General features: G+C 54.8%; 1 long non-coding RNA gene across 1 annotated transcript; it reads right to left on the bottom strand.

Moving 5' to 3' along the window:
* Positions 1-19,490: 19,490 nt before the first annotated feature.
* Positions 19,491-25,998, bottom strand: LOC106735256 (uncharacterized). Its single transcript, XR_001370649.2, has 4 exons — positions 25,808-25,998; positions 21,911-21,980; positions 21,250-21,367; positions 19,491-20,524 (listed from the first exon to the last, which is right to left on the bottom strand). It is a non-coding gene; the product is annotated as an uncharacterized LOC106735256 (long non-coding RNA).
* Positions 25,999-26,315: the final 317 nt, after the last annotated feature.

The following is a 26,315-nucleotide window of genomic DNA, read 5'->3' as shown; positions in this document are numbered from 1 at the left end:
GCAGGAGGACAGGCAGGGGCCACTGGCCTCCTGACCTGCTCATCACACAGCACAGAAGGCTTCTGGGAGAGGGGCTAGTGCTGGGTGGGAGGTGACTGGCCCAGAGGGAGGACAGGACACTCCAGGAACCGAGCAGCTAGGAAGAGGAAGGCTGAGGGGCACAGCTGGGGCCCATGTGGCAGAGATTCAGGGCCAGTGAGCGGAGGCATTCCCAGACTCACCTTCCTCGACCGCCCTGCAGTGACAAGGAAGCCCCACCTCACCCACAGGTGCATCAGACAGGAATTCCAGAGGTGGTATACCCATGCCTCATCTCCTTGGGGTACCTCCTCAATCCCAGGATGAGGGAGCCACGGCCACCCACAGTGAGGGGAGCCTGCGTGCACAGCCACCTGCTTCCCCTGTCCTGCATGGGGGTGGAGGGCAGAACGCGACAGAGACTTCCTTCTTAGTGAAGCGGGGGTGGGTGTGTCCTGCCTTTTAGTACCAATGTGCCTAAACTGGAGGTGCCAAGCCATTCACCCTTCCCCAAAACTCAGCCATCACATGTGACTGGCATTGTCCACACCCGCGGTGGTCCGTGTATTCATTCCCGGAAGGAGACAGCATGGCACGGTGGGCAAGGGCATGCATGGTGGAGCCCAACCACCCAGCTGACCCCAGCTCCACTGACAGGTGGCTACGGGACCTTGGGCAACTTACTGAGCCCCTGTGCCTCAGTGTCCTCCCCCATGAAGTCGGGATAATAGCCTACTAATAGTCACCTCACAGGAGCACCGGAAGGTTTACACGAGTTAAGGACTGCCCAGTGCTTAGAAAACGCCTGACACGTTATGAAAGTTAAAAAGGCACTAGCTCCTGCTGGGAGCTGCTTGGCCTGTCCAGGCCCCGGATCCCACGGTGAGCTGTCCAGATGTGGCCTCTCCTCTGGTGGAGTCGCCTTTCATCAATAATCATCTAAAAGTGCTGCCCAGCTGTGGCGGGGCCGTGCTGTGTGGTACCAGGGCCACCTGGCGGCACGGGCTCAGACCCCAGGTTGGCCTGAACAGGATGAACCCTGCACACACCTGTCATCCTGGCTGGGGGAGGATGGCAACATGGCAAGGTCCTGGCAAGAGCACTCCCCGCCCATAAGAATAAAATAAGCTTTAGAATAGTCATGTAAGAGGGCCAGCCAGTGGCATGCTGGTTAAGGCAGCTGGATCCCACATAGCCGGCTTCGCGGTTCAGTTCCTGGACCGACCCAGTGACTTGAAAAGACATGTCAAGTGCATGTGCATAGAGGCCCCAAATCCCAAAAGAATGGAGGAGAAGGGATTGCAGCGTGCCCATCCTCCCTGGGGTGGGGAGGGCGGATTTCTCACCTTCTCTGTCTCCCTCTCATCTCTCTCAGGTGTATCCTAAAACAAAAATAAAAAAGAAAGAAGAAAAGAAAAGAAAAGAAAAGAAAAGAAAAGAAAAGAAAAGAAAAGAAAAGAAAAGAAAAGAAAAGAAAAAAGAAATCGTGTAAGGGCCGGCAGGAAAGGAAAGGAAAGAAAAGGAAAAAGAAAGGAAAGGAAAGGAGAGGAGAGAGGAGAGGAGAGGAGAGGAGAGGAGAAGAGAAGAGAAGAGGAAAAGAAGAAGAAGAAAAAATAGCCTAGTGGTTAACAGAGCTGGATCCCACGCAGCCTACTGAGATTCGAGAGTTCTGGCCCCAGTGGCTTGAAAATCACGCCGGGCGTCTGTGCATGCATGCCCCAAATCCTGACGGGATGGAGAAATGGAAGAGAAGGGATTGTAGTGTGACCATGCCCATTGGAGGTTCCTTCTCTTCTTCCCTTTTTCTCTGTCTCTCTCTCTCTCTGGAGAACACACACACCTTCTGGCAATTAAAAACAGTAATATGGGGACCAACAGTTAGCGTAATGGCTATGTCGCTGGACTCCCACGTAGTCGACCACGGTTCGCGTCCCAGACACGGTGGCTTAAATATCCCGCTGGGCACATGTGCGTGCATGCCCAAGATCCTGAGAGGAGAATGGAGGAGAAGGGATTGCGATGCGGCCATCCCCCCGGGGGGAGATTTCTTGCTTTCTGTCTCTATGTCTCTCTCTGTCTGGCCAGCGCACGTGCCCTATAGTGAAAACTTCTCAAAAAATAAAAAAATAAAAAACAGTAATACGTAAAAATTTGCACGTTTAACAAATCATGATGACAGTTGTAAAGACGAGAACAGGAGCTCTGGGAGCCTGCAGCCCCTAACCGAGGTGTACAGGTCGGGGACGCTCTCCCAGTGTGACGAGCCCGCCCTCCCCTGCTGTGCCATTGCTGTGAGAAGGTGCCTGCATGGGCGAAGCCCAGCCTGTGCCCCTCACGCGACTGGCCATGCTATGTGCCTGCTCACAGCCCGAGTGAGAAGTCCAGGCAGGGCTCAGCCCCATCATCTCACCTGCCACCTGCTGCCACCCTTCTGGGCTCCAAGGTGTCCTGGGAACAGAACCAGGGCCCCTGCTCCCATCCTCGCACTGTCCAATCAAGAGAAGCCACTCCGCCTATGGAGTTTCCCGGCACAGTGCGGCCACCTGGAAGGTCACAGCCATTCTTCTGGAGTCCTACTTACTCCTGAGAGACTGCCTAAGCCCGACCCCCGGCCGGCAAGAGGGAAGAAGGCCTTGTGCTGGATCCCCACAGTTCCTTCGGCAGACGTTTTTAGTCGTCTCATGTGATCATCGTAACTCTCTGGAATCCGCTGGTGCTGCTACCGTGCCTGTTCTAAAGATGGAGAACCGAACTAGTCTCAGAAAGGTTACGCACTTGCCCTAGGTCACGGAGCTGCTAAGTGGAGTCCTAGGCCTCCGACTGCTCGACTCCAGACCCTACAGCTGCAAAACACCATGGCATGGTCTTTAAAATAGCGTGAGTAATACATCTGCCCTATGGACTAGTGGGTAAGGGAACTGGATCCCACATGGCCAAGTGCAGTTCGAGTCCCAGCCCCAGCTGCTTGGGAGACACACCAGGCGTATATGCAAGGGTGTCCCAAATGCCAGCAGCATAGAGAAACAAAGGAGAAAGGATTGCGGCCGTGCCCTGGGAGCTGCTTCCCCACCCTTCCCCGTCTCTGTGTCTCTCTTAGCAAGTGCATGTGCCCTCCGGCAGTTAAGAAAAGAAAAACGCATGAAGTAGCGTGAGTCACCACGGCCCTCCCCATGGAGCGGGTGCCGTCTATGCTTTGGTTATTTAACTCACTTAATCCGCTAATGGCCCTCTGAGGTGATGCTGCTGTTACTCCCATTTTGCAGGAGAGGAACCGAGGCACTCACAGAAGTTAGGTCACCACCCAGGGCCAGTTAGATGGGGAGTAGGTCGAGTCACCACGGTGAGCCTCACAGCCTTGCGGAGCTGGGGACGGCCTTAGCAGCCCCGAGGGAAGCAGGGATGGCCCGAGGCTGATAGGCAGCCCAGCGCCCAGGGAAGACCTGCCACCCCACCTCTGACCTGTCTCTAGGGGTTCAGCTTCCTTGGCCCCTAGTTGCCCCCCACCTTCAGTTTGCACATGCTGAAGAGCCTGGGCATAGCCCTGTCCTCTCTACCTGTCCTGGTCTGCAGCCCTCCATCCTGCAGCTGAGTCACTTGTGCCTGGCATCCCAGGCTGCTCCGAGGCTGTTCCACCCACAGTCGGCTCAGAGAAGCCCTTCTGCTCCACCAGGGTCTCTCTCTCTCTCTGCAAGGTGACCCCCAAGCCAGCACTGTGGGCCTCATCTAAAAACCACTCCCAGGACAGAGCAGGAAGAGAGGTGTCCCTTGCAGAGCCATGGGTCCCCCTTCCTCTCAGAGACAGGTGCAGACAGTCCGCTCTCTGTCATAGACACCCAGTTCCTCCCCCCAGCCCAGAGTGTCTGTGCCCTTCTTAGGCCCCCACAGGGCCAGCCCCTCTCTGCAATGCACATGACAGGGAAGGGCCCCGGGTGAAGGTCAAGGGCACGAGCAAGGAGGAAAGGCAGCAAAGGACTCAGTTTACTGTTGACTTGTAGCCGCTAGCGCCATCCTGCCACATCCCAGGGGGCCAAGGTGCCCGCAGCTCCACTCCTCCACTCCCCGCCATCTCCTGAGAGCTTAGCCACCCTCCCCCCCGGAGAAATCAGGGACAGGTTTGTTCAGGAGTTGTCCCTGGCAGAGAAGTGGAGGGGCCCCTCCACCCAGCCTGGCTGCATGGGATGCCCACAGGGGAGAGCGAGCAGGAGCGGGGACTGGATAAGCGAGCCCTTGGCCATCAAGGTGACTCGAGATGGTTTTTCTCCCTCCTCCGGATCTCCGGGCTCAATTCTCCAGAGGCCTCCAGTGGAGGACAGAGCTGGTGCGCAAAGAGAAAGGAGCCCGCAGAGCGAGGCTCAGGGCCCGCCGTTGCCTGGATGCGGACTTCAGTGGTCCCCGTGGATCGCAGATGGGAAAGCAGGGCAGGCAGCAGGCTGCGGAGGGGGCCGCAGATGCTGCGGAGGTGACGCCTGCCCCCACCCCCACCACCGCGCCATGCAGAAGCATCTCAGCAAGGTCTTGTGCTGAGCTGGCTTCTTTCTGCCTCCCGGCTGGACCACAAAGTGGGAGAGAATGTCCATAAAGTTCCGGAGCTGCCTCTGTGGTCGGAAGACCTGCCAGGGGCTGCTGGTTCCCCCGCTAATTGGTCTTAATTTCCATGATTTGCAGGTCCCAGCCTCGCGGAGGGCTCGTTCTCCTCCTGATGGACGGGCAGGAGGAGTTGGCCTGGTGAGCAGGCCCCACAGGCACTGAACTGACCCAGCAGGGCCCTGCAGGGAAGACAGCAACCAGCTCTCCTCCGCCCCGGCCCAGCCCAGACCCCTGGGCCAGGAGCCCCGCAAGAGCACAGTCCTGGCTCCCATGTGGCCTCTGCAGGACAGTCCCCGGCCTTTCACAGAGCAGTAGGGCGCAGAAGGAGAAAGCTCCAAACCGGATTCAGACTGGAGCTCTGCCGCAAACTCCTGGGAACCCTTCCCAGGGCCGGATACAAAATAAATGCTCAATAAATCCCTGTTGCTCCACTGCTCAGCTGACCAAGGGGGACTCGGCCTTAGACCATGTGACGCTTGGACCCCTCCGCCTCCTGCTCTCTGGTTCTGTTTGTCCCGGTGCAACTATGGAGTCAGACTGCCATGGTTTAAACCCTGAACACACTGCTACTGTCAAAGTGACCTCGGGAAAGTTATTTAGCTTCTCGGTGCCAGCTTCCTTACATTTAAAATGGGGACATATGAGGATACATAAATTAAATAGGGGGTTCGTAAGGCCACCTACCCCCACATCCTTTGTAGAAAACGTTCATGTATGTTGTGGTTGACGGGATGATAAACCTCAAAAACGTCCCTGCCCTAATCCCTGGGACCTCGGACTGTGCTGCTTTGCATGGCAAAAGGGACTTTGCAGACATGTTTAAAGGATGTCCCGTGAGATGGAGAAATCGCCACGGATTACCCAGCATAGGTAGGCCAGCCTAATCACAGGAGTCCGTAAAGGCAGAGGGTGAATTCTCAGTGGGTTAGGGAGAGTGGGTGGAGGTGGAGGGGGCATCACGGAGAGGCATCATTGGCTAGCTTGGGAGATGGAGGCGGGACCTGAGCCAAGGAAGAGCCACCACCTCTCACCAAGAGAAATAACCCCAGAGCTCCTGAAAGGAACACACCCTTCCTACAAGTTGATTTTTAGCCCTGGGGGTCTTGGGCCAGACTTCTCATCTATGGCAGAGCTGTAAGAGAATGCACGGGGGCTGCTTTAAGCCCCGAAGTTCGCGATATTTGTTTTTTTGGTTTGTTTTTGTTTTTGAGAGGTTTTTTGCTATAGGGCGCGTGCACTCTCTAGACAGACAGAGAGAGACAGAGAGACAGAAAGCGAGAAATCACCCCCACGAGGGGATGGCTACGCCGCAATCCCTTCTCCTCCATTCTCCTCTTGGGATCTTGGGCACACACGCACACATGCCTGGAGTGAGTTTAAGCCACCGGGTCTGGGACTCGAACCGTGGTTGACTGCATGGGAGGACAGTGACATAGCCATTACGCCAGCTGCTGGTCCCGTGATCATTTGTTACAGCATCAATAGAAATACATTTAAATGGTCTTCAAGAAGTTCTTGGGAAATGGGTATGATGAAAAATCTATGCATGGATTTCAAAATTCTTTGCTCCAAAATAAACTTGTACTTAATGCTGTTTTTTCATGACCCTTGGGGACCCTTCCCTTTGCGAAGTCCCTTCATAACTGTAAACACTAAGAACTGTGTCTGGGCGGGGAGGCTGGCAGATGGCATGTAGTTAAGGTTCTGGGCTCCTACATGTGGGGTTCAAGTCCAGGACCTGGCAGTTTGAAACTCACACCAGGCACGTGTGTGTGTGTACGTGCCCAAAATCCCAGGAAGAGAATGGAAGCGAAAGGCTTGTGACTTGGACATCCCTCCTAGTGGGTGATTTCTCACTTTCCCTCCTCTCTCTCCAGCAAGTGCACATGTTCTTTGGCAAAAACTAGCACCTGGAAGGGCCTACTGGGGGCACGGCAGTAATGCAATGTTCTGTGATACGGGGCCCATAAGGGGTGGCCCCTGGTTTTCGTCCCGGGACCTCCCTGTGTACACCAGGCTAGCCACGTGCCTGTGATCTGGGCTGGCCGAGGCGGCGATGGATCACAGTGTGACCACCCTGTCGGTGTGGCCTCCGTGCGCGCATCATGCATTTGACAAATGAATAAATAAACGTACACAGGATGTCTGGCACACGGGGAGCGCCCGGTGAATGTCAGCTCTTGGTTATTATTATTATTACCAGCACCGTGGATGTGCAGGGTTGAGGACACTCTCGCTCCTGTCCAGGGCAGCTGCCCCTGCAGGGAGAGCTGCTCAGAGCCCACATCTCGCTTCACTGGGCAGCGAGACTGAACGGCAGGCAGGCGGGGGTGGGGACGTCCCCCAAATGAACGTCACATGGCACCGCCACCCTGAGCGTGAGGCAGACGGGCAGCCCTCCCGCAGTCCCTTTCTCTCAGAGAGCAGGAGTGGCGGCACCCCAGGAAGGGGGCGGGCCTGCCTGGCACAAGCATGATGGCATTCCTATAGTCGGAGCTGCAGAGGTGACAGCTTCGCGACTTAATTGCATCCCGCCCCATCCCCACACAACCGGGACTGCCAAGAAGAGCGTGGCCGGGGTGGCTTGGCCGTTCAGATGCTCGTCCCTGCTGTGCCGTGTGGGGACGAGAAAACGCTGCAGTAGGAAAGACCTGGGGTTAGGCAGAGGGGGGCCGGTCTCTCACCAAAGAGCACCACACACCAGATGATGCAGGGTTTATTGGCAGATCCAAAAGAATGGGAAGGCCTGCTTCTCCTTCGGAGCGGTGGTGGGAGGCGGCAGTGGTGGGACAGGGAGACAGCGTGGTCTCCAGGCCTGAGTCTGGCTGATCGGAGGGTGCCCTGCCGCCCACCCCTACACACACACACACACACACACACAGACCCCCTAGCCTCCCTTCCTCCTTTGCAGAAGCCCTGCATCCCCAGTTTCCTCCACAGTGACCCCCTCATCCTCTGGATACTGGACGGGGGGGTCTCAGAAATCTGTCCCCAATAGACTGACTTCTCAAGAGCCAGTGAGGCCCACAGTTCCGGGGTAAGAGCCTTTACCTCAGGCCAGGCTGAGCCCAGTGGGGACACAGGCTGTCCAGTGACATCCATGGAGCTCCTGCACCGGGGGCAAGGGCCAGCTTCCTCCAGACCAGGCAGAGGACTTGCTGCGGTCAGACAGCAAGTCCCTTTGTGCACCTCAGGCCTGCCAGAGTGGCCCCAAACCACGTGGGAATACGGGAACACCTCTGAAGGGTCTCCGGCCTCTCTGAAAGCAACCTGGAGAAAGCCCCATCCCCCAAGGGAGTGGGACAGGAAGAGCCACTCTAAAGTCACTGCCAGGACAGGAGAAAGTCATGCTGTGGGGACAGGGTAGCCTGCCCTCGGAAGGTGGGTCACCCCCACAGCTGGGGTGTCTCCTCTCTGGAACCCCCAGTCTCCCTTTCAATGCGAAGATCGGCTCTCAACTGAGCTTCCCAGCTGCTTCTGGTTGCACCGTCCAGGACCGCGGGAGCTGTCCCTGCTCTTCCCTCCACGGCCCCTGCCCTCACCCCCGACTCACTGCCTCACTTTTTAGAAACTCCCCTCACCTCCTCCCCTGGACTTGGCTCCAAACGCAGCGAGCCAGTCTACGTGCAGACCCTGCAGGGCTACGCTAGTCCACGCGGTACCTTTTCTGCAGGATATGCAGCCTCCCGGGGCTCCAGGCCCCTCTCCCTCTAGGCCAGGTGTCCTCGCACAGTGCACAACTTAACCCCTGTCAAAGCCCTCCTGCTTGGCAGGGAGTGCACCCACCGAAGAGTCCTGAGAGGTAGTTCATTCTTAACCCCTCATTTCGCAGGTGAGGAAGGGGGGACCCCGACGAGCAGGGGCATTTATCCAAGGCCACACGGCAAGCTGGAGGCAAAACCAAGCTGGAAGACCCTGGCCTTTTGACTCCCGATCTGACGTTTGCTCCTTTGTCCCACTCTACCCAAGTCTCACTCTGGGGACAGATGGCAAAGCCAAAGCAGCAGGAGAGCTCCTGAAAGCGGCGCCTGGGGAAGCCTTCCCACGCTAATTAGAGGAGGAGTGATCACCTCGTCGCAAATTCTGTCTAGACGTAAAATTGAACATAAAACTCTCTGAACCGTAAGCCACTTCACCCTGGGCTGGTGTGGAACGTAAATACTCATCTTCTCTTTCTCCCCCATCCCCAGCCACATTGACCCCACGCCGTTTCAGCGAGAGTGTGCTCTGAGCGTCCCGAGACCACTGTGTCTGGGCCCGGAAACTCCCAGGTGGAGTTTCTTGCTGCTGGAGACTCCCGCGACCCTCCCTGAGAAGATGACTTAATTGAGGTCAAAGACAGGGCAGTGGTGACGATGACGATGACGAGACCGTGACAGTGACGTGATCAGGAGGAGGGGGAGCGTGGGAAGGAGGAGGAGGGAGGAGGTGGGAGGGAAACTGGAAAAAGGAAGAAAAAAAGAATTCTTGATGTAAAAATAATGTTTTTAGGGGCCAGCAAATGGCATGATGGTCGGGGCCCTGGACTCCCATGTGGCTGACTATGGTTCGAGGCCTGGACCTGACGACTTGCTTTCTCACAATCCCTTTCTCTCTGTCTCTCTCTAGTGAGCACATGTGTCCTATAACAAGTTTAAAAATAATAATAATAGTTAAAACTGATCATTTTTTAAAGAGAGAAAAATATTTTAATTTGCTATAGCTTGCATTTGCCAGAGAGAGACAGGGAGAGAGAAACTGAGAAAGCACCCCCGGAGGGATGGCCTTACCCCAACCCCTTCTCTGTGCTCTTCCTGAAATTCTGAGCATGCACACACACACACACACCTTATGTGTTTTTCAAGTGCCCGGGTCTAGGACTTGAACTGCGCCGTCGGCCATGTGGGATCCAGCTGCCCTAACCACCACACTACCAGCTGGTCCTGATGTCTTAATTTCTTATCCAGGATTCCCCATTGCCTGTAACATCACTGAGCTCTGCTTCCTAGCAACGGAGGCGATGCCCACATGTGCGTGTGTATGCGTGCTCACTCCGTCTCTCCATTTGTCTCTCGGTCTCTCTCTGGGTGGGGCCTGCAATGTAATGTGGTGATTAAGATCAGGCTGAGCCAGAATTCCTGGTTCAAAATCCTGGCTTTGCCATTTCTGGTTCTGAAACTTTAGGCGAGTGCCTTAGCTCCTTTCAGCTTCAGTTTGCTCTACAGCCCCGGGGGGAGACAGCAGACATGACACGTGTGGTCGTATGAAGATGCTGAGGGTGGGAAGATCTGCCACGCCAGGACACTGCGTGGCTGACAGTGTGGGCTCAGTGAGCAGTAGCTGCAACTCTTCTGGCTTCTAGTCTTTTTCTATCTTTTTTTTTTTTAAGTTTACTTACTTGTTTCTTCCATAAGTGAGAGAGACAGGGGGTGGAGGGGACTCCCATTAGGTCCCAATGCTGGGATCCCTCCACCCGCAGCACCAATCGTGGGCAAGCATGTGCCCGGAATACTCAAGGAGGTTTCTAGAGCCGAACTGGGGACTTTTTCACACGGGATTGCCTCGTGGGGCATGACATTTTACTGCTAGCTCCAGAGGTGCTATTTCTTTCTTTTTTTTTTTAGAAAGAGATTTTTGCTATAGGGCACAAAAATCACCCCCTGGCCATGCCGCAATTCCTTCTTCTCCATTCTCCTCTCAGGATTTTGGGCACACACATAGCGTGAGTTTAAAGCCACTGGGTCCAGGACTCGAACCACAGTGGACTACATGCGAGTCCAGTGACATAACCATTACGCCACCCACTGGTTCCCAGGGGTGCTACTTCTTGACATCTTGTTCTGACTCTGTTTTTCTGCTTGTCGGCGGTGAGAGGAGAGAGGTTCGGGCTGCCTGGCGGTTTCCAGCACAGGGTTCCATCCCTACAAGGAGGGGCTCCCTGGGGAAGAAGTGAGCTTGCAGTCATCAGGGGCGATCAAGGAGATCCTAGAAGAGCAGTTGGCTTTGATGTGGCAGAAGGCAGGGTGGGCAGTGGCAATCTCCTCTAAAGTCCCTTTCGACCCCGAGAACCTCTAGTTACCTGAACAAACGCCCACATGCAGGCACTCGCACGGGCAGGGCCTGGCCCACAGAGACAGGCATACAGGACGCACTCTGTCCTGGCTTGGGAAAGGAGGAAGACGTGTGGTAGCCAGCCAGCATCCCCACCCAGCCTGCATCCGCACCCAGCCTCGCCCCCAGCCCCAGCGTCTCCTATGTACACGCAGGTGTCCAGGTGGCCAGCGGGAGCTTTGGGGGAGGGACCGAGGACGATATCTGGAACCCGTCTGTGACCACGCCCAGATCTCTTTTCCTGAGTACCAACTGCCAGCCGCCCCCACCCACCACAGCCGCGCTGTGAGGCAGGGCAGAGGGTGGGGACCAGGAACCAGGCTAGGAACTGGGGTGCTGTTCCTACCTGACAAGAGTGAACCTCCCTCCCAGCTCAGACACTGAGTGGCAAGGACTTCCCTGTCATGCAGGGAACTGAATGACAGTTTGCAGAGAGGCCAGAAGCCTCCTCTCCAGCCAAGGCTCAAATCCCATCCACCCATAGGTCCAGGCAGTGTCTTAGGGGGCAGGATACAGACTCAGGGAAGCCTTGCTGCAGAGCTATGCCTGCCATGCGTCTCCCACTCCTGCCACCTCGCTGTCCCCAGCACTCCTTCCCCTGGAGCTGTGGCCCCTCCGTTAGCCACCAGCAGGGAGGACCTAGTGCTGACAGAGCCAGCCGGCCCAGGCCAGCCTCTGCTCCACCTGGATGCTTCACCACATAGTGTCGCTCTCCGCAGGGCTGCCACAGAGCTCCTCCCTCCTAACAATATCCGCTTTGCCCGGTTTTCAAAAGGGCCCCTTAAGTGCAGAGACGGTCTCTGCCCAGGAGAGGAGGCTGCAGCTGGGACCATGGGAGGTGGGCGCTGGCCGGCCCTGTGGAACGGCTGCTGCAGATTCATCCAGAGGTGATGATCCACTTGCAGAGATCAGACATGGGGTGGGAAGGGGGCAAGGAGCAGGCGGGCAGGGGGTGAAGGTCCCCAGGGCCTGTACCCCAGGCCCTGTCCCTCACTCCCCCCAGCCCCCCACAGAGATAAGCGCTGCAGGAGGTGGGCATGTGTGTGTGTGTGTGTGTTTGCACACCACAACTCAGCTACTCGATCAATGGCCTCTTTGCGGCAGAGAGGAATGATGGACCAGCGACGACTAGAAGATCTGGGGGTGTGGGGTGGGAGGCTGCCTCCTGGGCACCCAGGCGCCTGAGCCATTGGGGCAGGGCTCCCTGGAACTGAAGAGGAGTAAGCCACCCCACCAAGGGTCTCCACACTCTCAGGACTGAGAATGGCACTGATGGGCAGTGCACAGGGCCTCCAGGACTCTGCCCTGCGTGACTGTCAGCGATTGCACATATGCACCCAGCAGGACCTGGCCCTGCTCTCCTTGGCCCCACGCCCACTAGGTGGCGCCCAGCCCGTTGGACCCGCCCCACCTGCCAGCGGCAGCGTGGGAAAGACCCCAGGCCCTGGAGGTGGGCTAGGGCGGCCTGGTTGACGTGGATGGTTGGACAGAGAGGAGTTAAAGTCCTTCTGGTGAAGATCTAAATTCCCTCTGTCTTCATGAAGGCCACACCTGGGAGGTTCTGGAGAGGCACAGGAAAAGTTCATCCGAAGTAACCTACGGCAAACGCCAAGCTCAGCGTGCCGCGCTCAGACACGACCGTGGACCAAGACAGCCCAGACTTGGAGACGAGTTATCAAGACCATGCTGCCCCAGACTGCTCAGCTGGGTGAGAGACCCTCCTTCCTGCTGCTGCTAGGGCCTGGGCAAGGTCCCGGACATTCAGCTGTGACCAGGGAGACACAGTCTCTGTCCTTTGGGAGTGTACACCAGGGAGGGAGAAAGCCCCAGATGCCCAGGCAGTGGAGCACATGCACAGACACCGAGAGCCATATGGAGGAAGAGCCGACACTCACCCTGGGCTAGCCCAGGCCTAGCCAGGCTCGGAAGTGGGGGAGCTAGCGTGATGAAGACCACGAGCTCACTTCCTCCCAGTCCCAAGTAGACCTAAAAGAAGCAGTTGCCTAACATGAGAAGCACATGAAGTCCCCAGTGGCCTTTTCCATCCAGATGGGCAAAGAGCTGACACCGCGGCGTGCTGAGTTCTACATGTCTGCCGTGGTGACATCTCCCCACGTAACCTGTGCTCTGAGGACTGGATGTTAGGTCAGTTCACAGAGGAGGAGACCAAGGCACAGGGAGGGGAAGGGACCGGCCCAGAGTGCCAAGGGCCTGTCTCTGCAGAGCTAAGACTGCAGTCTACACCTGCTTGAGGTCCAAACCCCACACGTCCTCTGCTGTCACCTGCTGCCTCTGGGACGTGTCTACATGCCTTGCTGGAGTGGAAGAGAGAGATCAAAAGGAAAAGGGGTGGGCAGGCTAAGAAGCCTCCAGATGGGGGGCCCTGGCAGCACCCTGGCACGTCACAGCCAGCCCTTTCTGAGCAGTTCCTGACCAAACCGCCAGCCGCTTAACATTCCGCTCAGTCTGCGCTCCCTCCGACGCCAAATGTTTATCAACACATGCTGTAATGTAATCAGCTCTTGGGAAAATACACACCAGGTAACGGATGCTGACAAGAGTGTCAAACAGATGTCCCCTCCCTCCCGCACTCCCTCCCGGCACACCCAGGAGGCTGGGGAAGCGCCTCTTGTCATGCCACCCCTCCAGCCCTGACAGCGGAGATATCCCTGGGAAGCTACCAGGGCGGGGCACAGGCCCGAGCCCCCGAGCCCCCAGCCCAGCCCTGGGCTCATACACCTCACCCCTCTGCAGCTCAGGCAGCACCGTCAGGCTGTCTTACTGGCCCCTCTTTGCAGGTGCAGAAACTAAGTTCCCGGTGATGAGAAGCCAGAGGGAAACTGCAGCAGCCTCCAGAGCGAAAGAAGGGATGGTCACTCTGGCTGTCCTCCCAGTCTCAGGCCACCTCCCTCCTGAGCACGGACAAGCCTGTGAAGGGAACAGCCCTCATCACCTTGTAGAGGTGTTGGACTTAGGGGCCTGGCCGGGTGGAAGGGGGTTGCAGCCCTCCCATTTCTGGCCCACCGGGTAGCAGGCAGGGTGCCGCATTCTCCTGGAGGCTTGGCCATGAGCAGGGTACTCCCACCACAGGTGTGCGTCAGAGGAGAGGGAGAGCCATCCTGTGTCCTCTTCTCCAGAGTTAAGGGCCCACCGCCCCTAGTTACAGTGGCAGGAAGTGCACAGAGCTGGGGAGAGCCCAGATGAGGCAGGGTCCCCCCACCTCTGGAACTGCAGGCCCTCCTGGCCCTCCCCTGATCCACTGCCCAGGCCAGGCAGTCTTGAATGAAATCGGTATTTGCTTTTCCCTCCTAAGTGGTCAATTGCTCTTTTCATCTGAAGGGGAGTTGTAAATGAGACGTTATGGGATTTCTCATGATGGCGGTTTCCCTTTATCAGCCTCCAATTCCCCCTTCTCAGCGGGGGTTGATTCCAAGAAATGTTTTGACCAGGAATCAAGACCCTAGCAGTCCCTGCCCTGGTATCGTAGCTAGGTACCGTAGGTATTATAGGGTCGTGGGATGCTCACTACCGAGAAGCCAGCCCGAGGTTCCAGGCCGCCTCCCAGATGGCATACTTCACCTCTCTGGCTTCTGCTCCTTCAACCGTAAAGCTGGGGGAACCATGTCCGCTCCACCCACCTATCTCACCGGGCTGCTGTGATGATCAAATGAGATTATAGGCCTGAAAGCCCTTTGAAGACTATAAAGCAAACATCCAGCCTGGTTTTGCTGTTGTTATTATTGTTGTTGTGATTGTGTGTAGGTGCAACCAGGAGAGCAAATTAGGCCAAAGTGTGTGTCTTTGAGAGTGAGCTTGTTTGTGTACGCGGGAGTGTAAGTGCGGGTTCTGTGGATGGGTGGAGCTCCTGTGTTTGCACCTGCTCTGAAAGGAGCATACAATGCACGTGTGGCTACAAGTGCATCGTTCACATGCGTGTACTCAAGTGTCTTAATACAATAACAGTGTGTTAAAAATAGAACACGAGGGGCCGGCAGATGGTGTGGTGGTTGAGGTGCTGGACTCCCACATGGCCAACTGCAGTTCAAGTCCTGGACCTGGCAGCTTGCTTTCTCACTTTCCCTTTCTCTCTCTCTCTCTTACTCTGGTCAAATTTAAAATAAAATAATTCTTTAAAAAAATAGAACATGATAATCCTCGGTGCCAGGTACTGTGCTGAACGCCAGACAAGAATATTCCTTTTTTTTTTTTTTTTAAGATACTTCTGCTGCAGGACCTGGGTGCTCACCAATGCGACAGAAAGAGAAAGTGAGAGTCACCCCGAGAGGGGATGGCCACACTGCAATCCCTTCTGCTCCATTCTTTTCTCAGGATTTTGGAAACACACACACACACACAAGCCTGGGGTGAGTTTCAAGCTGCCGGGTCCTAGACTCAAACCATGGTTGGCCACATGGAAGTCCAGTGCCTTAACCACCACATCATCTGCTGATCCTCCCAAACAAGAATATTCTTTTGAAATCCCCCAAACATGAGTAAGGACATGAGAGGGATGTGGGCTGCACCAGGGTGTAGACCTCCATGTGAGCCTGAGTACTGAGCTCCGGCAACAGGCAGGGGTCTTCAAGAAGTTCATGGGGAAGTAAATTAAGTATGAGTTTATTTTGGTGTAAACTTCTTTGACGTCCACTCATCATTTTTTCAGAAAATGCTTTTCTTTTTCTTTTTCTTTTTTTTTTTTTTGTAAAGGTTTTTGCTATAGAGCATGTGTGCTCACCAGAAAGACAGAGACGGGGAAACTGAAAGCGAGAAATCACCCCCCAGGGGGGATGGCCACACCGCAATCCCTTCTCCTCCATTCTCCTCTCGGGATCTTGGGCATGCACGCACACGTGCCTGGCATGAGTTTAAGCCACCGGGTCTGGGACTCGAACCGTAGTCGACTGCATGGGAGTCCAGCGACATAGCCATTATGCCAACTTCTGGTCCCGAGAACGTGCATTTCAGGGAGCATGTTGAAGACCCTCCTTGCGTGACTCTGCTGGAAGGGGCACATCTCAGATGAATGTGATGGATGCTGTCATCTCACCCAGGGGGCAGGGGATCTCTCCGTGTGTGTCTGAGTTTGAATGAACGTGTGGGCGTAAATGTCAGTGATCTGAACGTGTGTGCATGTGTGTGCACAGACATGCGTACAGGGACAACCCACTTCCCTGTTCCTTGGCCGATTAGGATAATTGTGGGTTATTTACCAGCTGCCTGGGCTATGGGAGCCCCCAGCATGCCCACATCGGTACACCATGGTGACAGCAGCATGTTGGCAGGGAGTGCCACTCTGCTCTCTGGAGTCCCAGGCTGCGCCAGGCAGCAAGGTCCCAGCAGAGGGAATGTAGATTGACTACACCAGCTTTGGGGCCGCAGGAGTGCTCTGCAGAAGGACTAGGCTCAAGGGCCCTCACTGTAGGACAGACAGCCACGCCTTCATTCCAGAGGATGGGGCTAACAGGAGACTCTGCATGGGCAGGGCTGTGTCAGTGCGATCCATGGGCATCATCTACCCTTTGGATGTCACCTCCAGGCCAAGGATGAACTGTTCCTGCTCTGCTAGAGTCATGCCATGGCTCCTCGCTCCCTGCAGGATGAGGCCCAGACTCCATCCACAGCACACGAGGTCCACACAACCTGGGCCCAGTCCTCCACAGCCCAGTCTCACGCTCTCCTCTCATGCCCTCCAGACTGAAGTACTCAGAGCCCTTGCAGGGCACACAGCCCCTGGGCCTCCTTGCTGCCCTCCCCTCTGCCGGATTTCCCCACAACGTGACCACCCTGGCTGGCAAGGCCTCACCCTACAGGCTCCACTCACCCTGGCCTCCTGATCCTTCCTGCCTCCCTAGACAAGGGAGAGGAATCCCCGTACACCTGGCATTCCCACAGCCCCTGGATTTGTTTCCCTGTAATCTCACTTCCTCATAGATCCCTGCCTACCCCATCAGACTTTGGACCCAGGAAGGAGGGCAGCGTGTCTCGGTTGTTCCTGGCTTTATCCTAATGCCTAGAGTGGTACCTGCTTGTCGCTGGGTCATAAATATGCCTTAGATGAATTATTCTTAGAAGCCTGTTCTGAGACTGGTGGCCTCAAGCGCCCGTGTACATAGCATGGTGTTCACCCAGACAGGTTCCCGGTTCTCCGATCTCAAGGCTGGGGAGAACCACCCCCTCCTCCACCCTGTCTCCTCCCCCACCCCACCCACAAGTATCACCCTCCCCAACAGGTGTGAAGGTAGTAGTGTTTGTTTTATTTTATTCTTAAGAATTATTTTATTGGGACCAGCAGTTAGCATAATGGCTATGTCGCTGGACTCCCATGTAGTTGACCGCGGTTCAAGTCCTGGACCTGGCAGCTTAAACTCATGCCAGGCGCATGTGTGTGCGTGCCCAAGATCCCAAGAGGAGAATGAAGGAGAAGGGATTGCAGCATGGTCATCCCCCCGGGAGGTGATTTCTTGCTTTCTGTCTCTCTGTCTCTCTTTCTGGCGAGTGCACATGCCCTATAGCAAAAACCTCTCTAAAAAAATAATTATTATTTTATTTAACTTTATTTATTTATTTATTTTGATTTGACCAGAGAGGGACAGAGTGAGAGAGAAGAAAGAGAGAGGGAAAGTGAGAAAGCAAGCTGCCAGGTCCGGGACTGAACCATTGTCGGCCATGTAGGAGTCTAGTGCCCTTAATCACCACACCACCTACCAAAGGCAGTAGAGTTTATGAAGTGCTTTTACAGGAGCCCTTGGGAATCACCAACACCATCCCACAAGTGAAGAACCTGAGGCTTGGAGAGGCAGGATGGTGGAGTCCTAGTTTTCCCAGGACCTTCCCAGTCTGGGCACTGAAAGTATTCAGGGAAGAAGGCCAGGTCGCCCTTCCCATCCGGGGTGTCTGAGTGAGGGGCAGACTCCGCACTGAAACCTAGCACTCTATCCCCTCCCTGCTGGCTGCCTCTGGGCTGCCTCCTGAGCCGCACACGGTCTCTGGTTCCTCGAAATCCCTTGAAACCCGCAAGGACATCATCTCCCCTTTAGCCATCCCCACGGGCACCCTGGCTCCCTCTCGGACTCGGAGCACCTCTCCCCAGGAGCATGTGCTCACCGAGTGCGGGCATTAATATTAACCCAAATCAAATACCATTCAGAAGCTCTTATCTGCAGAAAAAGCACTTTACATAATACAGGAAAAATAAATCTATTATTAACATAACTTCATAATGATACAAAAGCAAATTTTAAAATAAAATTAAAGTACAAAAGCTTCACCCACAAATCATTTTCATTTCTCTGTGTGGCCTTCAGGTTTTTCTCCTCAGAGGTGCGTGCTTTTACAGATCAGTACTGTGGCCTAGCTATCCAACTCGCTCTTTGCACTGGTTCAGGCTCTCCTCATTCAGGGTTCTCTGTCGCTAGCAGTCCTCGGCTCAGGCCACAGGGAGCCCAAGCTCAGGGCTGCTCCTTCCTGCAGGAATTCCCAGCACGGGGCCCACAGGGCTGCACTTGCCCATATGTGCAATTCTCAGGGCAGGAGACAGACCTTTCATCAGGTCCTGAAAAGGTTTCTTTTTCTTTTTTTTTAAGATTTTTGCTATAGAGCACATGTGCTCACTGGAGAGACAGAGAGACAGAAAGTGAGAAGTCACCTCCCAGGGGAATGGCCACACCACAGTCCCTTTTCCACTTTCTTCTTGGGATTTTGGGCACGCGTGCATATGCACCCGGTGTGAGTTTCAAGCCTCTGAGTCCGGGACTCAAACCGTGGTTGGCCATGTGGGAATCCAACGCCTTAATCACTACGCCAGCTGCTAGCCCCCAGGTCTGAGGCCTGAAGAGGCTGAGATCCACAGGTCTACAGCGCCCAACCCCTCATCACACTCCCAGAGCCAACGCCCACCGTGTGCTTTACCTGCTCCACTTGGGCTAACCCAGGAGCTCAACTCTTCCCTTACAATAAACCCCACTCTTGACTCCCATGAGGCTCTCCAGAAGAAAATCTGACTCCTCTCGATGAGGAGTACACCCTGGTAATTATCCCGACCGCAACACCCACCCCCTGGGAACGAGGGCACCGACTAAGGGAAGAGATGGTGGGCGAGGTGGAGGGCCTTCCTCTCAGTCCTTTCCCTCTTGCCGTCTTCCCCATCAGGTCTGTTCCAGGCTGAAGGTTTACTTTCCAGCTTCACGACCTACACTCCCGGGTCCATGCGGATCCTCAGCGAAACCGTCTTCTCAGTCCCACTGTTGCCTGCCAAGTACTCCCACCCCACATCAGGAGTGTCTCTGCTCATATCCAGGCTTCTGCAGGGTCTGCAATGTGGCCGTTCTCAGGAATGGATTGAGGGCTAATTCACTTCCGGATTGCCTCTCCCAGACAACTGGGAGGTTCAAGATGGGGCGAGGCCTTTCTTTTCTTTTTTTTTTTTTTTTAGTTTTAGTTTTTGCTATAAGGCGTGTGTGCTCACTGAAGAGAAATAGAGAAAGAGAGGGCAAATGAGAAATTACCCGCTAGGGGGGATTGTCATGCTGCAGTTCCTTCTCTATTCTCCTCTCGAGATTTTGGCCATGCACGCACACACATAATTTTCAAGCCACCAGGTCTGAGACTCGAACCATGGAGTCAGTCATGTAGGATCTAGCCACCTTAACCTCCATACCACCTGCTGGTCCCGGACTGGGGCCTTTCTAGCATTGCTCAGCCCCCAAGTCTCAGATCCCTGGGACCTCATGGTCCACAAGCGAGGGGCCGACTGCTGGCCGCCATCTTGGTACCACGCTGAGCCAGCCGATCGGGGGATGTTGGGGTGGGGTGCAGCTGCGTTCAGCTGATCCATCCCCAAGAGCAATGACAGCCATGCCAATGGGGAGGCTATGCAGTGATCTCTGCAGGAATAACAATAATTAAATGTTGCTAAGCACTGTGGGAGACAGAGGCACCAGCATAATCACCACAGCTACCAAGGGGATGATAACAGTAATTAGGACCCGCGGTTTCCCAACTACCCCCAGGAGCACTGCCTGGGGTGAGGTTGGCCTCTCAAGTTAGGAAAGTGGGCATCTGTGTGTGTGTGTAGGGGGGTGCTCTGGGGTTGGGGTTTTGGCCATGCTTCCTCTGTGGGATCCCTCCTCCTCTCATCTTCTTTCAACTCAATCTCAACTGACCCCAGACTGGAGACGCAAAAAGGAGTGACCCTCATGCGGCACCCTATTCCAACACATCTTGCCCTAGGCGCTGAGATGTCTGCCCCAGTAAGAGAACTCAGAGGACTGGGGAATCTTGGGGACTTCTTAAGAGGGTTCCCCTCACATCAAAGTAGGCTTTACTGGTCAGTTATTGAATGACACAAAGGGGCTTTGGGGACGGCCAGGAGGGGAAGCCATTATTAACTGTTTGGGTCTTTTCTAAGCCAACAGCTGCCTTTCTGAGAAAGCCTGTGGAAGCTGAGGGAGCTTTGGGGTGAGCACCTTTCTCAGGGCTGTCCTCTGTCTGGATGCCCCCGTCACTGCCCCCAGCCTGGGGTGGGTGACAAAGGTAAGCCCAGCTGCCCGTCCTTTGAATGAGCTGTCACCTCCGCAGTCATCAAGCCGCAGGGCCAGGAAGGAACGTGGAAGCCATCGTCTCCTCTCCAAGGCAGGACAGGAATTCCGTCCACGGCGACCGTGACACGTGGACCCGTGGCCTCGGTCGGAAGGTGACGGAGTTCATTCCATCAGCCGTCAACTCGGAGGCCACAGTCTCCCCTGAACCAGCTACAATCTGCTCCCCTCACACGGCTGCCCATTGGTCCTGGCGCTTCCCAGCGGAGGCACATCGGTGGTGCTTGCTCTTCCTGCAGGTTTGAGAAGATTGCTAATCCCCCCCTCTCCCCCTCCCTTCGGCCTTCTCGATTGTCAAGTCGGAGGCCACCTTCCAACCTCCCTCTGCGGTCACTTCAGCTTCCATTTGACTGCAAGGACCTTGTTAGCCTCCCTGCATCCCCCGCCCCCCCAACTCCTACCTGTGTGCCCTCTTCACCTTCCCTCCAGGTGCAGAAGATGCATCTGCTCCCTTCCTACACCCACTCCTCCCGGGCCTTGCTTCATAAATTACATCCTTTCATGTCCTAGACCTGCTTCTCTAACTTGCTGCCCACTAGCTCTACTCCCTGACTACACGATGATCAGGGGCATTTGATTTCCCATCCAAAAGGGGAAAATAAGCCCGACAGTCTGTCTTGCAAACCCTCAGCCAGCCTCCGATCCACCTGGCTCGCTCTTTGTACCGCCAAACTTTCCGGAGCACAGGGGCACCCGCTGCCTCCACTTCTCCCCCTTCTGTTTGCTCCTCCTCCCGCTCTGATCTGGGTTCTGACACTGCTCGGCCACCGACATCACTCTCTCAAAGGTCACTGGTGTTTTTATGCCACTGTTTCCAAAGACCCTTTCTGATCCTCACCTGCTTTCTGGAGTGTCAGACACTGTGAGCAAACCCCTCCTCCTCCTCCTCCTCCGAATCCTCTTCCCACTTGGCTTCCATGACAACCCTCTCTCCTCACTGCCCTCCTCCTTCACTGACCAATCGTCATCTGTCTGTCCTGCCCACATTGTTGCCAGATCCCTCTCCTGGAAGCACAGCTCTGACAGCTCTCCATAAGCGCTTCTCTGTTCAGAAACCTTCCACGGCTCACCACTGCCTGCAAACAAACAAAAAACCACGGAGCTGTAAAATCACGCAGCTAAAGGCAGTCCAGAGTACAGGCTGCAATAATCTACCAGGGGTTTTTCAAACTTTGGGAAGCAGCAGCATCTTCAAATCCATGAAGAAGACTTTCTCAGAAGCCCAGTGTTTCAAGTACAGGAAAACAATATGCTCTTTAAACATAGCTCCTACTGAAGCAGGGAGTGGAGAGCCCGGGAAATTCTAGGGCTCTCAAAACATGATTTGAAAACCAGTGAACATGTTTAATTCCCGCAGCCTGCCAATGAGAAACCTGAGGTCCAGAGAGGGAAAGCGATGGGTCGAAAGTGGCACAGGATGTGACTCAGTCAATCAACACACTTTCCTTAAGTGCTGCACATCCTAGGGATTAGGGATACAGCAGGGAACAGGACTGACCTGGGCCCTGCCCCCGAGGAGTTGACAGCCTAGTGGGGAGTGAATCGAGTATTATAAACAATCACAGACGTGACTAGGAGTGTGCAAAGAGGGCTGCAAGAGGATATGGGAAGTGACTCACCTGCTTTGAGGGATGAGGGGGTCACCAGGAGGAAGGGACACACGTGAACTGAGTCCTAAAGAACAAGGAGCTGTGAAAAACAAGAGGACAAAGGTTGGTGCCCGGGGACAGCCTGGAGGAAAGCAGAAAAGGCAAGTTTGGTGGCTAGAACCTCAGGAAAGGCCAGTGGTCCTACTCAAGGCCCAGGAGCAGGGTGAGATGAGACCGCAGAAGCAGACAGGAGCTCATAGGCCTTGCTGACACTGGCCAGGGTTTGGCACGCCAAGGGAGGATTCTCAGGCATTGCGATCTAATTATTTGTGTTAGAAGAAAATTCATAGCTAAATGCAATGTGATACCCCAGAGTGGATTCTGGAACTGAAAAATAGACATTAGTAAAAACAAAAAACAAAAAACAAACAAACAAAAAAACTGGGGAAATCTGAACAAATTCATAGATCAGCCAATAGTATATGAATGCTAATTTCTTAGTTTTGATAAATGCCCCGTGGGCTATGTGAGACGTTAACATTCAGGGAAACTGGATGAAGGGTATATAGAAACTACATATTGGCAATTCTTGTAAATCCAAAAGAATTTCAAAATAAAAAGTTTTTAAAATACTTCCACCCTCGGGAACCAGCAGTTAGCGTAATGGCTATGTCGCTGGACTCCCACGTAGTCGACCGCGGTTTGCGTCCCGGACCCGGTGGCTTAAATCTCACACCGGGCACGTGTGCGTGCGTGCCCAAGATCCTGAGAGGAGAATGGAGGAGAAGGGATTGCGGCGTGATCATCCACCCTGGGGGGTGATTTCTTCCTTTCTGTCTCTCTGTCTCTCTCTGTCTGGCGAGCGCACACGCCCTATAGCGAAAAAACCTCTCAAAAAAAAAACAACAACAAAAAACTTCCACCCTCTGGCAGAGAGGAACACAACTGGATGAGGAGAGATAGACCACAGTAATAATGATGACTAACACTGAAACAGTTTTTCCTGTACACCAGACATTGTTCTAAATACTTAACATGTTTCATTCATTTAATCCCCATTACTCCATGAAGTCGGTGCGATTATCTCCCCCTATTTTACAGAGGAGGAACTTGAGCACAGAGAAATTACTCGCTAGCTACCGAGTGGCAGAGCGGGAGTTTAAGAATTCAAAGCCAGGCAGTCTAGCTGCAGAGTCCGGTGTGAGTGACCATTATATTTGACGTCCTCCCCTCGATGCATACAAGCCATACCAGATGGTGTAAGGACCAGGCAGAAATCACGAACACATAGACTCTGGTGACAACATCAGGAATGGAACAATGTCATTAGACTTAAAAAATATATATGGGGGAGGAAGAATCAGTGAGGTTTTTCATTGGAATGTTGCGGTTGAAGAGAGAAGAGGAAAGAATGATTCTTCCTGGGCTTGGGGCTTGATGAAGGACCAGAGCCTACTCTCCTGACACTTGGTCTGTGTTTCTTTCCTCCACTAAAGAAACCTTCCAGACCTTTCCCAGTCTCACCACACCTCCCTGTCCCTTCCTTTTACATATCCCCAAAGCAAAGCAGACCATCCGATGTTCTGACATAGGCAGAAGTTCTCCCACTTCGTGTATCTTCATGTCCTTGTTCGAGCGGTTCCTTCTGCTGGAAATTCTTCTACCTCCCTTGGTCCCAATCTGATCTGTCCTTCAAGGCTTCAGTCAAATATCACTTCTTCCAGCAGCCTTCCCTACTTGTTTTAAGATGAGTAAGGAACCAGCAGATGGTATAATGGTTACATTGCTGGGCTCCCACATGGACAACCACAGTTCGAGTCCCAGACCCAGCAGCTTGAAACTCATGCTGGGCGTGTGTGCATGCATGCCCCAAATCCCAGGAGAATGGTGGAGAAGGGATTGCAGCGTGGCCATATCCCCTGGAGGGTAGTGATTTCTCGTTTCTGTTTCTCTGTCTTTCTGTCTCTCTGGCAAGCACATGCATCCCATAGCAAAAAAATCTCTCTTTAAAAAAAAAAAAAGTGAACTGTATATCTCATTTACTTACCCCCATCTTCACCCAGGCAACCACACCCCTTACCCCTGATGCACCCTCTCTAGAAGTCCATTTAAGAACAGGCCATCAAAGAAGTCTTACCAAGGATGGCGAAGAGAACAGGGGAGCAGGGAACTAATGGACATTGGTGCATCTGGTTCTGAGCTCTCCAACATGACCAGTCCACTTCCACAGCATACCAGGCAGAGTCTGAGGTCACAATGAACCCAGTTCAGCCCTGGTTCTTTTATTTTTTTGGAGAGGTTTTTCTTACAGGGTGCATGTGCTCGCCAGAAAGACAGAGAGAGACAGAAAGCGAGAAATCACCCCCAGGGGGAATGGCCACACTGCAATCCCTTCTCCTCATTCTCCTCTTGGGATCCTGGGCACACACGCACAAGCACCCGGCGTGAGTTTAAGCCCACCAGGTTTGGGACTCAAACCGCAGTTGACTACATGAGAGTCCAGCGACATAGCCATTACGCCAACTGCTGGTCCCAGCCCTGGTTCTTAAAGCACTTACCAGCCCACTGGGACATTTCTGGTTTCCAGACTGCCTTGCACACACTGGATTTGAGAGGGCATTTCCCTGCTTAGCAACCTCCAATGGCTATGATTCATGGAATCTGTGGGCCTCCCCTCTTTTCAAGTCTTGGGTTCAGGCTAGGACCACCAGTTTGTGGGGCCCCTTCTCAGGTTTGGGAGCCCCCTTCTCAAGGCCAGCTGCTTGCCTTCCTCCTGCTGACTCCTCTACGGCCAACCCAATCTCTTGAATGTCTCCCTGCTGGCACACATACCTTTGTCTGACAGACAGTCCCACCCCACTTTAAGCTAAGTGAGGCACTTCCTCTGTGACCCACATATTCAGTATTTGTTAATAATAACATGTACGTCTTAAGGTCTTCCCCCTTCTAGACATCCCTCCTACTAGGCGGAGTTCTTTCAGGGCAATGACGTTTCTCTGTATCCCCCAGCCTGGAACGGCGGCGGTGTAGGGGTACTGAGTGGGCGGCATAGGGGTACTGAGTGCCGGGTTATAGTCACTAACTGTGAAGGCCTCCAGGGACCTGTGTGGATGCTGGTGTGCACACCATTAGAGCACTTCCCAGGAAACCAGGGGACCCTCAGGGCCAGATCCCAAATAATGGGAATGCAGGCTCTGCCCTTGTCCCTCCTCCTCTGACTCTCCTACTCCCAGGAACTAGAATTTACATTTTATCCAAACAGGCCACTTCCCTGCTGGGGGGTGGGGTGGGGTGGGGGTTGGGCAAGTGGCCAAAGGGAGCCTTGCTGGGTCAGGCGTCTGGGAAGAACTCGGTTGTCCTCAGTGGAGGGCAGCCACCCTGCCTGCCTGCCTGCCCGCCTGCCTCCCCCAGTACAGGAGGTCACCAGGGAAGGGGGAGAGGGCAGGTTCTGCTGCCAAGGGCCCAGACAGCACAGTCGTCGACCCCCCGCCACACCCGGATGTGGTGGGTGGTGAACGGGATAGGGAGGAGTGTCCCTGCCCTGCCTAGGACACCGACTGGACGGGTCACTTTCGCGGGAATTCTGCAAGTTGGTCAAAACAAGGTGCCAGCGAAGAGAGTAGAGCTGTTTCGTACTCTCTTTGGGGAAAGGAGAGGGGAGGTGTTGCTTGGATTTTGGAAAAGGAACCCCGGAAGGGAGCAGAGATTTAAAAGCTCAATGAATCAGAAACGTCAGGGGCTGGATCAGTAATGCCCACCACCTACTTCTCTGGCAGCTTCCGGTCGGCCCCCGCAGACTTTCTCCCCAGTGAGCGTGCAAGCGCCGCAGAGCAGAGGGCGCTCTGGCTACCGGGTTCTAGTCCGAGCTCGGCCACTTTCTGGCCGGGGAGAGTCGCCTTACCCTTCTTCGGGCCTTTGTGTCCTCACCTGTAAAATGGGGCCAGGGTGGAGGGGAGAGGCTGCAGAAGCCCTTTCAGCTCGGACATGACTCGATCCACGATTCTCCTCATGGCAGGCTCCCCCACCGCCACCCCCGCCCCATCTTAACTCCACCCCCGCCAAGCAGCTCGTGCCCCGTCGCCGGCCGCTAGGGGTCACTGCCTCCCTTTGTCAGCGACGGAGGAGGGCGGCCCGCCCTCCGGCCCTCTCCCGGGACGAAAGGCGACTGTAGGGGCATCTCCTGAGCGAGGGGGCCTGAGCGAGACCCCACCGCCCTCGCTCGGGATCCGCCTCTGCCTGGGGCCGGAAGGTGTGTGCGGCGGGGCGGAGGCCGGGCCGGGCCGGGCCGGGCGCGCGTCGGAGCCAGGAGGGGGTTAACGCTAACCCCTCCCCCTCGGGCTGACATCACGGAGAGCGGGTGAGAGGCTGGAGCGCGGCGAGTGAGAGAAAGAGAGGGAGAGGAGCGAGCGCGGCTCGACCCCGCGCGGGGGGGGTC

This window comes from Tupaia chinensis, unplaced genomic scaffold (genome assembly GCF_000334495.1).
Source record: "Tupaia chinensis unplaced genomic scaffold, TupChi_1.0 Scaffold000348_1, whole genome shotgun sequence".
Lineage (NCBI taxonomy): Eukaryota > Metazoa > Chordata > Mammalia > Scandentia > Tupaiidae > Tupaia > Tupaia belangeri.
This window is presented reverse-complemented; position numbering and strand designations above follow the sequence as displayed.